Source organism: Trachypithecus francoisi, unplaced genomic scaffold (genome assembly GCF_009764315.1).
Source record: "Trachypithecus francoisi isolate TF-2019V2 unplaced genomic scaffold, Tfra_2.0 Lachesis_group5, whole genome shotgun sequence".
In the NCBI taxonomy this organism is placed as follows: domain Eukaryota; kingdom Metazoa; phylum Chordata; class Mammalia; order Primates; family Cercopithecidae; genus Trachypithecus; species Trachypithecus francoisi.
Genome location: NW_022681470.1, coordinates 23,251,742 through 23,267,771, shown reverse-complemented (window position 1 = coordinate 23,267,771; position 16,030 = coordinate 23,251,742).

Here is a 16,030-nt window from a genome sequence, read left to right as displayed (position 1 = left end):
AAAGAGTTAAAGGAAGAGCAAGTACCAAGTTTTATCCACAATTTTTCTTTTGTTTGTTTAGCCACTAGAGATGTAACTTTTAACCATGAGATTTGTTACAGGTTATTATGAAACATGTTTATTACAGGAAATTGTATTTGTTCACTTATCACTTAATCAATTATAAATAAGTTAAATTGAAAACTGAATTTGTAACTTATAACCGTATATGAACTCATCTACTCTGTTTTAATTAATAACTCATAACTATATATACTATGTAAGGTCTCTTGAGAGCCAGAAAACACCAGGCTATATGTCTCCTGGAAATCTTGCTTATATGTCCAGGAGATTCAGATCTAAGGATCATCTTAAGCCTCGTTCTGCATAGCCCAATGAAAGTAGATGATTCTTAGAGCATTACATTCTAAAATAAGTTTCTTACTTAGAATTATACTTTTATGACTGTTCTCATGTAGCTCTAGAATTTTGGAAAATGTGCCTTAGAGACCTGGGGAGGACATCTCATCTTCAAGCAGATTACTGGCTTTTTATCAATTTTACTTATCACGATTCTAGGTGAGTTTTCCTTCAAGGAGACGATTTTATACAGCTTACTCCTTCCTAACATTCTCTCATTTTTTCAGCTTTAGCAGACATGTTTTAAACTTTAATTTGGATAAATTTCAGATTTTTCTGCATATTATAGTTTCTATAAGTAAAATAATTATGGCAAAGGAAGTGTACATGTGTTAGTTATTGCCATGAACATAGCGTGTAACAAATTGCCCCCAAATTTAGCTTAGCACAACAGTCATTTATTCTCATAAGTCTGCATGTTGGCTGATCTGGGCTGCACTTGGCTGGATGACTATGCCGGTTCTGGTTGGTCTCACATGTCTAGAGATTAGCTGGGGCCAACTTTGCTCTGCCATATGTCTGCCATCTTCCTGTGACCAGCTGGCTGGTCTGGGACAAGTTTGAGTAGACTCTTCTCTTGGCCTGGGAGACAGGAAGCCTTATCTTGCAAGTGCTTTTCAAGTTTCTGCTAGCCTCATGTCTGATTGGGAGGACGCTGAGAAGTGGCAGTGGATGCAGGGAGGAAGAAAGAATTGGAGCCACTAATTCAAACTACCACAGAGTGCCACAGAGCAATAGGAATGGAAAAGGGTCCTGCCAGATGTTAGCAATTCTATCTAGAATACTGACTGGTTTATGTTGTTTTCAGTCATATATATTTTCTATTTTCTTTGAGCTAGTAAGAGCTCCCTTGGTGGTTAGTCCTTCTTCTTTCTGGAGGACTCTCACTCTTTGAGACAGCTCAATTAATCAAATGGACATAAAGCAAATATTGAATGTATGGATGAATAAATATTACCATGATGTCAGCCTTATTGGGCCCCCCTGTTAATTGTGAATCCCTCTTAGGGGTACTGAGGTTGCCACTGTCATGTACCTCCACAGGCTGAAGTTAGGAATTGACCTTGCCCTAGGATCTCCATCTTCATTCTTACTCCCTGGATTCAAAGTAGTCTTAGGCACTGTCAAATTCAGATTCTTAAGTATTCTAAGACAACTGAGCTTTTTTTTTAAATTTTGAGTTTATAAATATCTCTTTCCCTCTCTCCCTCTCTCCCTCTCTCTCTCTCTCTCTCTCTCTCTCTCTCTGTGTGTGTGTAGGCAATTGTCCCAGTTTTAAACGACTTGTTATGGTTCCAGAAAAGTTTTACTAATATTTTAAATTAACTTTTATAGGAAGTGATAGATCCATTCTGGTATATTGTCGTCATTGTCCATTAAAACAATGGTCAACATTTATTAAGCACTAGTATGTGCTAGTTGTTTGATATACCTTAGCTCTGCTTCCCAAAACAATTATACTGGCTGGGCATTGTTTAATATTCTCATTTGATAGGAGGAAGCTAAGGTTTAGAAAAGTTAGGTAACTTACCCAAGGTCAAGCAATCCATAAATTGATTGATTTGGGCTACCAGTCTTGCCAGCTCCCTAGGCTGCACTCTTTCCAGTATACTATATTGCCTTGATTTCCTAATCAAGTTGGTCTCATGGACACCCATCACCCAGCAACTGCACCAGCATCTTCTCTCAGAGAACACCATTGTGCTCATGACATACAATGCATACTCTGGTAAATAGTGGTTAATATAGGCAAAAACAAAACTTTTATTTTTTGCCTCCAATAAGTAAATGATTATTATGATGAACCCTCCTTCATCTTTACTGAGGCAAGAGAAAGAAAAGGGGCTTATACCACTGAATAAAATGTTGAGGTCAGATATAAGAAAGAACTTCCTCTCGGGTTTGTTAAATACTATTATGAGATTCCCAGAGCTGGCAAATATTTTCACTCAGAAGAAGCATTGCAAACCTTCTTCGCTTTCTCCTTCCCCTCCTCCTTCTACTTATTTTTATGAAATTTTTTTCCAAATAAAATCTCAAAAGTGATTCCATTCATCCATTCACTCATTTAACAAATATTGATACCTATTGTCCCCAGTACTGTGCCAGGTTGAGGGCACAGTGGTGAACAAGAGGCAAAACACCATCATGACATTCTATTACAGGCTGCTGCTCTGGTTAAAAGGGTGGGAAACTCAGAGATGCCCTTACTTTGTCTTTCTCTTTACATCCCCGTTCCCAACCATCTCTGTGCAATAACAGCAATCTGCAATATGTTGTGAAAATCACTGCTCTGTAGACATTTAGAGGGAATTAGGATTATAGCTGTATTCTCTAATTTCCACTTTCTCATCCCCAGCACCTTACCTTTGAGGAAGTTATGAAAAGTATACTTTAAAAAAAAATGCACACAGGTGTCTGTGTTTGGGGGATTGTTTAGAACAGAGTTATCTGGAAAAATGAGATGGACTGTTTTTTGAAGCCCTTCTCTGCCTTTGTTTTTCGGCCTCCAGTTTTCATTAATCTGCTTTACCAACTCATCTTTGAGGCAGTGCTAGAGTTGTCTTCATAAAACTTTTGATGACTCCCTGTTGACCTTCTAATATAGTTCAATCTTTTAAACAGGCATTCAGGGGCCTCCTGAGCTGCCCTTATCCCTTGCCAGTTTTCCAGTCTCATTTCCGACGCATCTGTTAGTATATTCTGTAGACTCCTTCACTGATCACCTGCCTGGTACCTAAACACATGTGATGTTCAATCCTCCTCACCTTTGTTAGGTCCAGAATGCCCGTTTCTTCCTCCAGTAATTGAAACCTATGCAACCTTCAAGGCTCAGCTCATTTTTGGCTTCTCCCTGAGGCCTGCTCTTATCACTCTACCAGAATTAATTACTTCCTCCTCCATGCTCCCACAGTCCCGTCTTGTACTTCTCTTTGGCACATTTTTTGTTCTGCTTCATCCAAACACAATATGTTTACATGTCTGTTTCCTGCAACCCCCTTGGATACTCCAGGATTGAGGTCATGGGTCCATGTCAGTTCATCACTGCATCTTTCAGTGCTTTACTCACAAAAGGAACTTCACAAAATCTGTCACGTGATTGAATTACATTCTTGTACTAGGGTTCCACAAGATCAGCTATGGCCAGTCAGAGAGGTGGTATTGGTTTGATTTTTATCTCTAAGAGGTAGCTAGAACTTGGTGTAAGACAGACCTGGGGTCAGATCCCATCTCTAAGTCTGTGAGCTATGGTGAGTCACTTAACTTCTTTTGCACGCAGTTTCCTCATCTAAAAGTGGGGATTAAAACCTACTTCGATGAGTTATTATGAAGATTAAATGACATGATATGTGTTTAGCAGAATGCCTGTTACATAGCAGTGAATAATAAGTAGTAAACATCATGAAAGTTTTACTTCTGGAAGAAACACTAGCCTACATTATTGAATCCCCACTAGGTACAAAGTGCCTGTCTCCACACTTCATGCACACCATCTCATTTAACTCTCACAAACACCCCTATGAGGAGGTTCTATTGTTACCACCTCTATGTTACAGGTGAAGACCCTGACAGGTTAGTAGTTTCCTGGTGGCCCTGCAGCTAATAAGGAAAACAGCTGGATGTGAACCCAGTCGTTAGACACTAGATCACATACTTGTAACTATTATTGCCATTTGATGGATTTGCGAAGTTAAAAAAGAATATTCTGGTTTTAATGGAACAGTGAAATTAGATGATGAAATCATCCCTAACCAGGATCTGTCATTATGTCAGCCAGTCATGAAATAGGTGGGAACTTACCAGTAGAATAATTTCTTCTGGTTGTGCAGAGATAAGTATCAGAGTGCAATCATTGCACTAAAGGATCTGTCAAGTTCTTAGCAGTGTCTATTCTTTCAAGAAGATTTCCTACCCTTTAGATTTTCAAAGAATTTTCTGTATTTTTGCAGTTACAATATTTCAAGACAAAGTTGGCTTAACATTTTCCTCAAAACCTTTCCCCCAAAGACGGGAGGCAAGGTCAAATCAACTCTGATGACATGGTACCTTCAACATATATAGATTGCAATAATCAGATCTAAAGTTTTATTTACTTCCCTGGGAGTTACCGTGTGATCAATTTCAAGATGAATAAAAACGATACCTCTTGCACCATTTAGGTCTTTTATTTGCCATCATAATAATTCCTGTGGTTTGTTATTTGACTCACACTGAGGCTAGCTTAATCTGAAGTATGCATATTCTACTGTTACTATAATTTAACCGAACATTATTTTGTATTATATTTTATTTTAAATAAATTCATTTCCTAGTAATTAAAACTTAGAAAACCCAAGTCTCTCCCCTCTTCAAAGCCTTAGAATTTGCATATATCCGATTTTTAAATTGTCTATTTAATTATTTTCCTCTCAACCAGAAACTTTAGATGCATGGTGACTTTTCTGGTCAAAAATTCTTGCCAAATCCAAGAGCTTTCCCCCTCCCTCCCTCCTGCCCCCCCTTCCTCCTTCACTCCCTTTCTTTCTCATTCTCTTCCTCTCTTTCCCTCCCTCCCTCCCTCCGTTCCTTCTTTCCTTCCTTCCTTCCTTCCTCCTTCCTTCCTTCCTTCCCTCTTTCCTCACTTTCTTTCATAGCTTTATTGAAGTCTAATTTACATACCCCAAATTCACTTGTTTTAACTGCACAATTTAATTACCTAAAGTAAATTTACAGCATTGTGCAACTCACACAATAATCTAATTTTAGAATATTTCTGTCACCCCCAAAAAAGAAATGATGTGCCCCTGTATGGTGATTTTCCATTTTTACTGCCAGCCTCAGGCAATCACTAATCTACTACCCAAATTCACTTGTTTTAACTGCACAATTTAATTACCTAAAGTAAATTTACAGCATTGTGCAACTCACACAATAATCTAATTTTAGAATATTTCTGTCACCCCAAAACAGAAACGATGTGCCTATGTATGGTCATTTTCCATTTTCACTGCCAGCCTCAGGCAATCACTAGTCTACTTTTTATCTCTATAGATTTCACTTTTCTGGAAATTTTATGTAAATGAAATCATACACATGTGGTTTATTGTGTAGTTTATTTATTATACTTCTATCACAAAACATAATGTTTTTGAAGTTCATGCATGTTGTAGCATTTATCAGCACTTTGTTCCTTTTCATTTCTGAATACTATTCCATTGCATGAATATATTACATTTTGTTTATCCATTCATTAGATGATAGATACTAGGTTTTTTCTCCTTTTGCCTAATATGAATAATGTTACAAACTTTCACATATAAGTCTTTGTGTAGACATATATTTTTATTTCTCTTGGAGATTCCAGCAAGTGGAATTGTTGGGTATGTGGCAAATTTTTGTTTAACATTTTAAGAAACTGTCAAAATATTTTACAAAGTGACTGCAATATTTTACATTCCCACCAGCAATGTATGTGGGTTGCAGGTAATCCACATCCTTGTCAACAGTTGTTGTCCTCATATGTTATTGAAATGTATATGGTGAGAAAACTGTGAAAAATGGCATCTAGATATAGTTTTAACTGTAATTCTATTAGGAGTAGAGTTGAGCATACATTTAAGTTTAAGGGCCATGTGTAAACTTTTTGTATGTAAACCTTATGTCAACTCTTTTGTCCATTTTCTATCTAGTTTTTAGTCTTTCCTTTTTTCATATCAATGTTTAATTACAAACTTTAAAAAATTAAAGTTGTACTGTATTTCCCCTGTTATAAACACAGTATGTACTCATTTAAAAAATTTGAAAACAAAAATGGGACATGAAGCTTCAAATTATGTATGGTGGGTCAACTACGTTTGTTTTAATCATTTCTGGAAAGTCTACCAAAATGATTGTGGAATGCTTTTTAAAAAGCATGAACCGGCCGGGCGCGGTGGCTCATGCCTGTAATCCCAGCACTTTGGGAGGCCGAAGCGGGCAGACCACGAGGCCAGGAGATCAAGACCATCCTGGCTAGCACGGTGAAACCCTGTCTCTACTAAAAATACAAAAAACTAGCTGCGCACAGTGTTGGGTGCCTGTAGTCCCAGCTGCTCTGGAGGCTGAGGCAGGAGAATGGTGTGAATCCAGGAGGCAGAGCTTGTAGTGAGCTGAGATCACACCACTGCACTCCAGTGGGTGACAGAACGAGACTCTGTCTTAAAAAAAAAAAAAAAAAAAAGTGAACCTGGAAAGACAAAAAGAATAGAAATCAATAAGTTTTCAGAACTGGAAAGCAGATGAAAGAGGGCTCACTGACCAAGCAGAGTGGAGAAGTTTTACTCAACTGCCTTTAGAGAATATCCTGATGGAAAGGAGACACATTCACCTAGCAGATATCTCAAGGTGTCCCAATGCAATAAAGGCAAGGCTAGAGTGCTGGAGAGGAGGAATGACTGAAAGACGTTCTGTAGAGAGGTGAGACTTCCCCCAGACTCTCTTACCTATCCTGCACAGCCAAGTGACTACAAGTCTCCTCCCAATCTGCCTCTTCCCCCAGAAATGGGCCTTCCTAAGGAGAGAGTGCTAAAAAGGGGAGGAATTAGTCTATGTATTGAATCATGAGATTTTCAGCACCTATTCTTCCTCCTCCCCACAGTAGGTTGAGCCCTGCAGAATTATCCTCTTGTTCCCTCTGTCCCCAGGCAGGAAACTGAATAATTATTCTCTGGAGAAAAGACCTCCAACACTGACATTTGGGGTAGCCATTGACAAGCCTGCCTTACTTCTTGTTCACCCTATTCTGAATCTCAACAGTTGACAATCACCTCTACCATAAAAGTATGAATATAAATAAAGGATCATTCTTTATGTGAGGTAAGCTTTAGGTCTTTGTAAAAACTTTAAATATAAAAGAGGGGGCAAGAAAACAACTAAGAAAAAAAAAAAGGAAAAACAAACTCTCCTAGAGAATACGAATACTGCTCCAGGGAACAGAAAAATCTAAACAAACCAACAAAATTACAATGTATCTTCTCATAGGTAAAAAAGATGCCTTAATCACAAGTCAAGTATAGGATGCTATGATAAAAGAACAGAAAAGCAGTAAGAACTCCTAGAAATTAAAAATACTATAAAAAATTAACTCAGTGAAAGACCCTTGGAAATATCCCAGAAAAAAAAAATTTTAAACGTGAGCTGGGCATGGTGGATCATGCCAGTAATCCCAGCTACTCCAGAGGCTGAGATGCAAGAATCACTTGAGGCCAGGAGTTCAAGATCAACCTCAGCAACCTAGCAAGAACTTCCCACCACACAATCCACCCCCACCCCACCCAAAAGGAAGAAAGAATTATAAAACATTAAAGAAATGGGCAATAGCAGAAAAAAATTATATTATAAGATCAATACCGAATGTCTCATATCATCATAACAAGATTGCCAGAGGAGAAAGCTGAGAAAATGAAAGGAAATTATCCAAGGAAGACAGAAATTTCCCAAAATTGAAAGGCATGCATCTCCAGTTCGAACAGGCGCATCGAGTGTGATATAATGAATGGGGGAGTGAAGAGACATAACTTAGAAATTTTAGACCACTAGAGATAAAGAGAAGCTTCTGGAGAGAGGAAAAACATGGGGTTTCAAAGTTAAAGATGGTACTAGATTTCTCAATAGTAATATTGGATTCTGGAAAACATTAGAAGAAAGCCCTTCAGTAGCTTTCAATCAAGAATTCTGTATTTTGTCAAACTATTATCAAGATTGAAGGTAGAAGATATATATATATATATATATAAACTCTAAATATCTTCACACATCCTTTAAGAAGCTACTTTGGGATGCTTTTTAGCGAAAGAAGTAAAGGAAGAAAGGATACTGCTCGCTCATCAGTAAATTGTATATATATCATCATCATCATCATATAATCTCTCTCTACTTATTTAGATAATAATTTTAGCATAACTGTTTAGGGATAGTGGGTAGAAGAGATGGGTATATACATGTGTTTGGATGATTTTAAAAACTAAATCTTTGACCAGGCATAGTGGCTCACGCTTGTAATCCCAACACTTTGGGAGGCCAAGGCGGGTGGATCACAAGGTCAAGAGATTGAGAATATCCTGGCCAACATGGTGAAACCCTGTCTCTACTAAAAATACAAAAATTAGCTGACTATGTTGGCGGGGACCTGTAGTCCAAGCTACTCAGGAGGCTGAGGTTGGAGAATCACTTGAACCCAGGAGGTGGAGGTTGCAGGGAATCAAGTTGGCGCCACTGCACTCCAGCCTGGCGACAGAGCGAGACTTCATCTCAAAAACAAAACAAAACCCAAAAAACCAAAAAACTAAATCTCAATTACCAGGAAAAGAATGGAAGGGATACTTTCTAAACTCTATAACTCAAGACATAGCAATATAAGTATATGATTTAAAAATACTCTCTAGAAGGAACAGCGTGAGAGCTCAAAGTGACTGATCTGGACAGTGGGACTTACAGGTGCTGGTGCTGGAGGAGAGGGAATTACTTTTAGACACATGCATTACTTTGATAAAAATAAATAATTTTAAAAGAAAAGTTTAGGAGCCAAGTATAAACTATGACAACAACAGAAACAATAATACAACAAAGAAAGCAGGAGGGAGAAAAATGACTCTTGTACCACCCGAAGATAAACAATACTCTCATTTGGTTGGCTGGTTGATTTTTTTAAGTTCCTCCCCTCCCCCCGCCCCCACCATGCCCAGGCTGTTGTTTCTTGCTTTTACACAACCATGTTTGTACAGTTGGCTCTTCTGCTTTGCTTTTCTTTTTTTAAGATGGAATCTCACTGTCACCCAGGCTGGAGTACAGTGGCACGATCTCTCAGCTCACTGCAACCTCTGCCTCCTGAGTTCAAGCAAGTCTTCTGCCTCAGTCTCCTGAGTTGCTGGGATTACAGGTGCCCGCCGCCACTCCTGGCTAAATTTTTTGCATTTTTTTAGTAGGGATGGGGTCTCACCATGTTGGCGAGGCTGGTCTCAAACTCCTGACTTCAGGTGAACCGCCCGCCTCAGCCTCCCAAAGTGCTGGGATTAGAGGCATGAGCCATCTGAATAGATTACTATGCCATGAGTAATTCTGCCTATTCTGCTTTTGTTAATCTATTCTCATGGCATAGTATGCTCCCATGTTATCATGCCATGTTAAAATTAAAGCATACTTTTCAATGGCTGCATGATGGCACATTGAATGGCTATACGATAATTCACTTTTGTTCATTGTCGTTCATTCTTCTCTCTGCCTAAAGCTCTAACATTCTTGGTATCAGTCCCAAATCTTAATTGGGCAACTCCTCTTTCCCCTCTCCAACCATATTATTCCAAAAGGGGGCGGAGCTGCTAATCACGATACCCCAGCCCTCTGGCCACAGTGCTAAGAATGTGGTCCACACCAGTTCAGCTGATGAGAGAACTTTTCTGAGGAGTTAGAAAACTCCCCAGGTGCTGGACAGCAAAGTTTAATGTGAGGATGTGAGCCTGGAGCAAGGGAAGGGAGAGATACAAGAAAGAAAGGAACCCGACAGTATTCCACTCCCTGAACCTAGAGATACCTGAGGCCACCCTTACTCTAGCCTTTCCATAATTAGTTTATCAGCTGATAAATACTTCCTTTGCACTTTTTATAATTAGATAGGTTGAATTTGCTTCTATTATTTATAAATTAATAAGCCTTCACTAGTGTGACTTTTGGAATGGAACACAATACTCAAATTGTTCATAGCAGATATTTAATAAACACTTACTAAGCTGAGTTAAATGAACTTCCCTAGAGGCAGAATAGTACAGTGCAAAGAGCTTGGGCTTTAGAAACTGGCTGATCTGAGTTTGAATTATGGATCTATAAGACGTTTGGCATATTATTTCATAATTCAGAACCTTTATTTCTCCTCCTTTTTCATCCTCATCAGCATTATAATCTCTAACATTTGTTGAGTTCTTTCTACGTGGCACACACTATGCTAAGTGCTTTATATTTATGAGTAAAATAATCCTAACAGATAGGTCTTTTTTATTGTTATATTGTTATGATCTTTGAAATGAGGATTCAATGAGGTAATCAATTTAAATCACTAAGCCCAAATAATGACTTTTTTTCCTCCCACTTTTTCGTTTCGGAGTTAATCCTGCCTCTTACCACTTTGCCAGAATTTAGAGTTATGGCTCCTTGACTTTTGGACAGATTAATCTGTTTGCTCTTTGCCGTCATAACTTGTTAACCTTTGTCCTGTGCCTTTTTACCTGTCAATTACTCACTATGAGATGTGCTTAATAATGACACAAACAACATAGATGGAAAGACATATCCTGTTCTAAAACTGGAACACTAGAAATCACAAAGAGGTCAATTCTTTTTAATTTACAAATTTAATTCAATTCTAGTAAAAGTAAAAACAAATACCCCCTCCTTCTTTCTCTGGAATTGGACAAGTTCATTCTAAAATTCATATGGAAAAATGGATACACAAGAATAGCCACAAAAATTCTGAAAATGAGAGCAGTGCAGAAGGCTTAGTCCCTCTAAGTAATAAGGCATATTATGCAATCTCAATAAGTAGAAGAGAGAGATAATGATTCCTGAACAGGCAAACAGACCATAACACAGACTGGAAAGTTCAGAAATAGAACTGATTAACAAAGGAATTTAGTAGAATCATTGGTGAAGCTGGTGTCAAAATCCAATGTTTGATAGTACACTCTCTTGGCAAGGCTGTGGGGAAGAAAATGGCACAAGCTCCAATTCCATGGAGGAAGATTTGATAATATTTGTTAAAATTACAAATGCATTTATCCCATTTCTGAGAATCTAACGCATAGATTTTGTTTATCTTGAAGTGTTTTTATTTTTCCTTAAATAGCAGCTTCCTGGGTAGCCCTGAGCTCATTTATTTGCTTTTTCCAACCCAATGAGGTTAGCAGAATCTCTTGATTGCTACTTTATTTTTTCTTTTTTTCTTACTTTCAATAATTTTGACATTTTTCCAACTTTTTGTTTATTTCTTCAGCAATAATTCATTTATAATTTCAATTTTTGTTTTAGATTTAGAGCATACATGCACAGGTTTGTTACCTGGATATTTTGTGTGATGCTGAGGTTTGTAACCCATTGACTTAAGTGCACACATACAAAATGGCAGGTTTGCAAAATCTATTTATTGCAATTTACAATAATAAGAAATCCAAGGGTACATGAGTAGGGGACTGGATAAACAAACTGTGGTGTGAACATACATTAGAATACTATTCAGCTTTAAAAACACACAGAGAAATGTTTCTCTAGTCAGTTTTACAAAGATAAAAAAGTTAAAAATTCAAATGCAGAACAGTGTGTATCGTACCTTACCTTTGTGTAACAAAGGGAGTAATAAGAATATTTATATTGTGTTTGCCTGTATCTGCATAAAGAATCAATGAAAAGTTACATAAATTGCTAAGAGTACCTCTTCAGAAAGGAAGAATGTGCTAGAAGGGAAAAGAGATGAGAGCAAGACTTGTCAATATATACTTTATTACTTTTTTTTTTTTTTTAAAGACCTGGCCCTAACTCTAACTGAGTCACTTGGTAGTTTTATAATCATGAGCAGCATTATTTAAGTTTCCTTAGTTTTCTTGACTGTGACATGGGGCTACTGAAAGCTACCCTGCAGGGTCATTGTAACATTAGAGATGATGGATATTCATTGACTGCATTGACGGCACCGTTGCCCAGTCTTGCCCTGTTGCCCAGGCTGGAGTGCGGTGGTGCAATCTCAGCTCACTGCAAGCTCTGCCTCCCGGGTTCAAGCAATTCCCCTGCCTCAGCCTCCCGAGTATCTGGGATTACAGGTGCCTGCCACCATGCCCGGTTAATTTTTTTTTGTATTTTTAGTAGAGACAGGGTTTCACCATGTTGGCCAGGTTGGTCTCAAACTCCTGACCTCAGGTGATCTTCCCACCTTGGACTCCCAAAATGCTGGGATTACAGGCGTGAGCCACTGTGCTTTGCCTGATTTTTGTATTTTTTAGTAGAGATGGGGTTTTACCATGTTGATCAGGTTGGTCTCGAACTCCTGACCTCAAGTGATCCGCCTGCTTCGACCCACCAAAGTGCTAGAATTACAGGCACTCCTGCATCAGGCTCCCAAGTAGCTGGGATTACAGGAATGTGCCACCACCCCCGGCTAATTTTTTGTATTTTCAGTAGAGGCAGGGTTTCATCATGTTGGCCAGGTTGATCTCTAACTCCTGACCTCAGGTGATCCACCCGCCTCGGCCTCCCACAGTGTTGAAATTACAGGCGTGGGCTACCACGCCTGGCTGGTTTGACTTTTTGAATTATGGATTTATATCAACCATTCCAATAGAAAAAAGTAAAGATTAAAAAATTCAAGCAGCAAGTGCTTAGTGTATGTTAAGATACTGTGCTAAACCTGTAAATATATCATCTCATTTAATCCTCACACAAGCCCTGTGAAATTTTATTTTAATTTCAATTTTACCGATGACAGACAGAATAACTTAGATTGCTTAAGCAATTTGTTCATCTCTCTATCAATCCACACCCCTCATTTCTTTCTGCCCCAGCTCAATACTAACTTCCTGCCAGTCTTCACACAGGTTATTTCCATTCAACTTCAACAAGTTGTTTCTTTGAATCTCTTCAGTAATTAAATACCCAGTTCACACCATATTCTTTTTAAAATAGCAAAAGCCTTAGGGCCTTCTGCCTGTACTTGCTTCATCTCCCTGACCATACTGTAAAAACCATATCGTGTATCATACACAATATCATTTTTGCCTCCTCTCCTCCAGTGCTTCCAGGTACACTGAATCACCACTTAGTAAATCTCAGGATACAAAATAACTTTCACTTGTTTGGGTTCATGCACCTTACAGTCTATAATTATATTGAATCTCCCCAAAACTCTGTCAGGTAGGTTTTATTGACCTCATTTTACAGAAAAGGAAACTGACGCTCAGAGGGACTCAGAAAGATTAACTACAAGTCGTATCTAGGACTTCTGACAAAATAAGTCCTCTTTTCATTACACTACAGCTACTTCTAGTTAACGTCATACAAGATATCTGGTTGAATCGTATTTATTCCAGGAAAAGGTCTAGGTCAGTTATTCTAGAAATGAGGACATAGGGATAACTCAATTTATATTTAACATTTTAAGAAACTGCCAAAGTATTATACAAAGTGACTGCAACATTTTATATTTTCATCAGCAATATATGTGGGATCCAGTTAATCCATATTCTTATCAACAGTTGTAACTGTCTTATACATTGGTGAAATGTATATGGTGGTGACAAAATGGTGAAAAATGGCATTTAGGTATAGTTTTAATTGCAGTTCTCCTATTATAAGTAAAGTTGAGCATACTCAAAATGTGGTCCTTAGACTAGCAGCATCAACATGAACTGGAGGCATGATAAAATACAGCATCTCAGGTCTCATCTCAGACCTACAGAGTCAGAATCTGCATTGGAAGATGCACAGATGATTCCTATAACATTCACATTTGAGAATTTCTGGTCTAAGACCCTGTTCAGTGACAATTCTCTATGATTTTATGATCTATGTCTAGGAGAACCAACCAATGAGTTATTTATCATTCTCCCCTCATTTGTGCTGTCTTTGAGGAGCACCTATTTCCTTTCTTGAAAACATCTTCCAGGATATTTTGGTGCAGTGGAAGGAGAAGTTACTTCTGTTTGAAAAGATCCTTTTCAGACCGGCTATGAATACCTGCAAAGTGAGAGAAATGAAAAAAGTCTAAACATCCCCATTTGGCTGTCAATGCATCTCACGTTGCCTGGAAAGTTGCTCTCTGCCTATCACTGACTGTATAGAGTGGGATATTTCTGCCCTGGGAGTTTCCAGCACCACAGTCAAATAGAACCCCAGACTGCTTTCCTGAGTGTGCTGAGGTTTCTGGCTAACCTGGTTCAAATTCCTCGGGGGAGAAATCACCTCTGCCTGACATGTTATCTCTGTGACCACCAGTTTGTTAACTGTTTATTTCAAATGCTATTGATGTTAGTCAACTTTATAGCATGTGTACTTTGCTGACATTTAAAAAAATGCCTGTATATGTTTGCTCATTGGTTTTAATTTATGGTATGGGAGGAACATGTTTCAGATCACAAGAGTAGAATGAAATCATGAGATTATTCACCAGTTGGAAGTACCAGAAAAGGTTGTAATTGAACATAATAATTTTCAATATTTTCCTTAAAACTTGTGTAGGTATTTTATGCCTAAATTTTTATATTATTTTAAATATATGTAATATTTTGTTTAGTTTGAAAGAAGAACATTTTGATTTTCAGACTATGGAAAATACAGAGAAGTCTAAGGGGACATTAAAAAACCAAACCCTCTAAATTCAATACTTAACATTTTGTCCTGTCTCTTTTTACCCTTTTTTGCTGTAACAGGGATCTTTTTCCTGCAACTTCTAGTGAGGAAAGCTTGTTTTAAGATCTCTTGTTTCATTATGACAAGAAGGACAGTGATTGAGCTCCCTTGTGGAGAGGAGGAGGATGAGTCAGCCAAAGCGACATGGAAAGGACACAAATAGAAACACAACTGGACCACCTCCAGGGCAGCTGGGGCTTGCATGTTCCTATGACTCTAGGACTTCAGGAAGAGTTGTCTGAGCCCCAGAAGGTCCTGTGGATCCATCTGCACTGGAATCCATATGCCCACATGTCCATATGCCCACATGTCAACCTACACAGCTGCAAGGCTGAGATGCTGGAGCTCTCAGTGACCATCCTCCTGGCCTGAAAGCTATGTCTTCCATAGGGCTGAAGTTCCTCTTGCTATGTAAGGTCTATTTCTTGGCTCCAGCAGAGATAGAACCTGTTCTCTGTTCTCAGGGTGGCAAATGGGCTCGTGGAAAGGACTTGGAGTTCAAAACCAGGCAGCCCTGGCCCTAACTCTAATTCAGTCACTAGGTAGTTTTATAATTATGAGCAGCAGTATTTAAGTTCTCTTAGTTTTCTTGACTGTGACATGGGGCTACTAAAAGTTACCCTGCAGGGTCATTGTAAAAATTAGAGATGATGGATATTCATTGACTGTAGCTTAACAGGCACTCAATAAATGGTAGCCATTACTGTCATTGTCTGTTCTTTCAGTCATCTCTTTTCTAGGCTGACATCAACACACCTCTTAATTGTAGTTTCATTTCTCTTAGCCCATATCTGTTAAGCAAATTCCCTCTGAAATTATAGAATTTCAAAACACCATCAGCCTCCTCTTAGATTCCAAGTTCTCTCTCTTTCTCTAACATATATTTTCTTGTTGGTGGTAAAAAGATACAAAGGACGCATCAAATCCTGTAAAAAGATACAAAGGAAGAATCAAGGCCCGTGTCCTTTGGGAGTCTTTAATCTCATTGGGGAGACAAGACTTAGACACAAGACACAATTAGAGAATAATAAAAAAGAGCAAGAGCACTCAAATGTGCTGAGTAGAATGTTCTATCCCTGTCTGCTTCCAAATGCCATTCCTGCTTTATTAAACAAGATTGCAGTGCTGCTGACTCATGTTCAACTTCTAGACCCCTGAGACCGTAGTATTTCTCTGCCATAACTGCATATAACCAGTGAGAATATTCTATTGTGTATAATATTTCTATAGG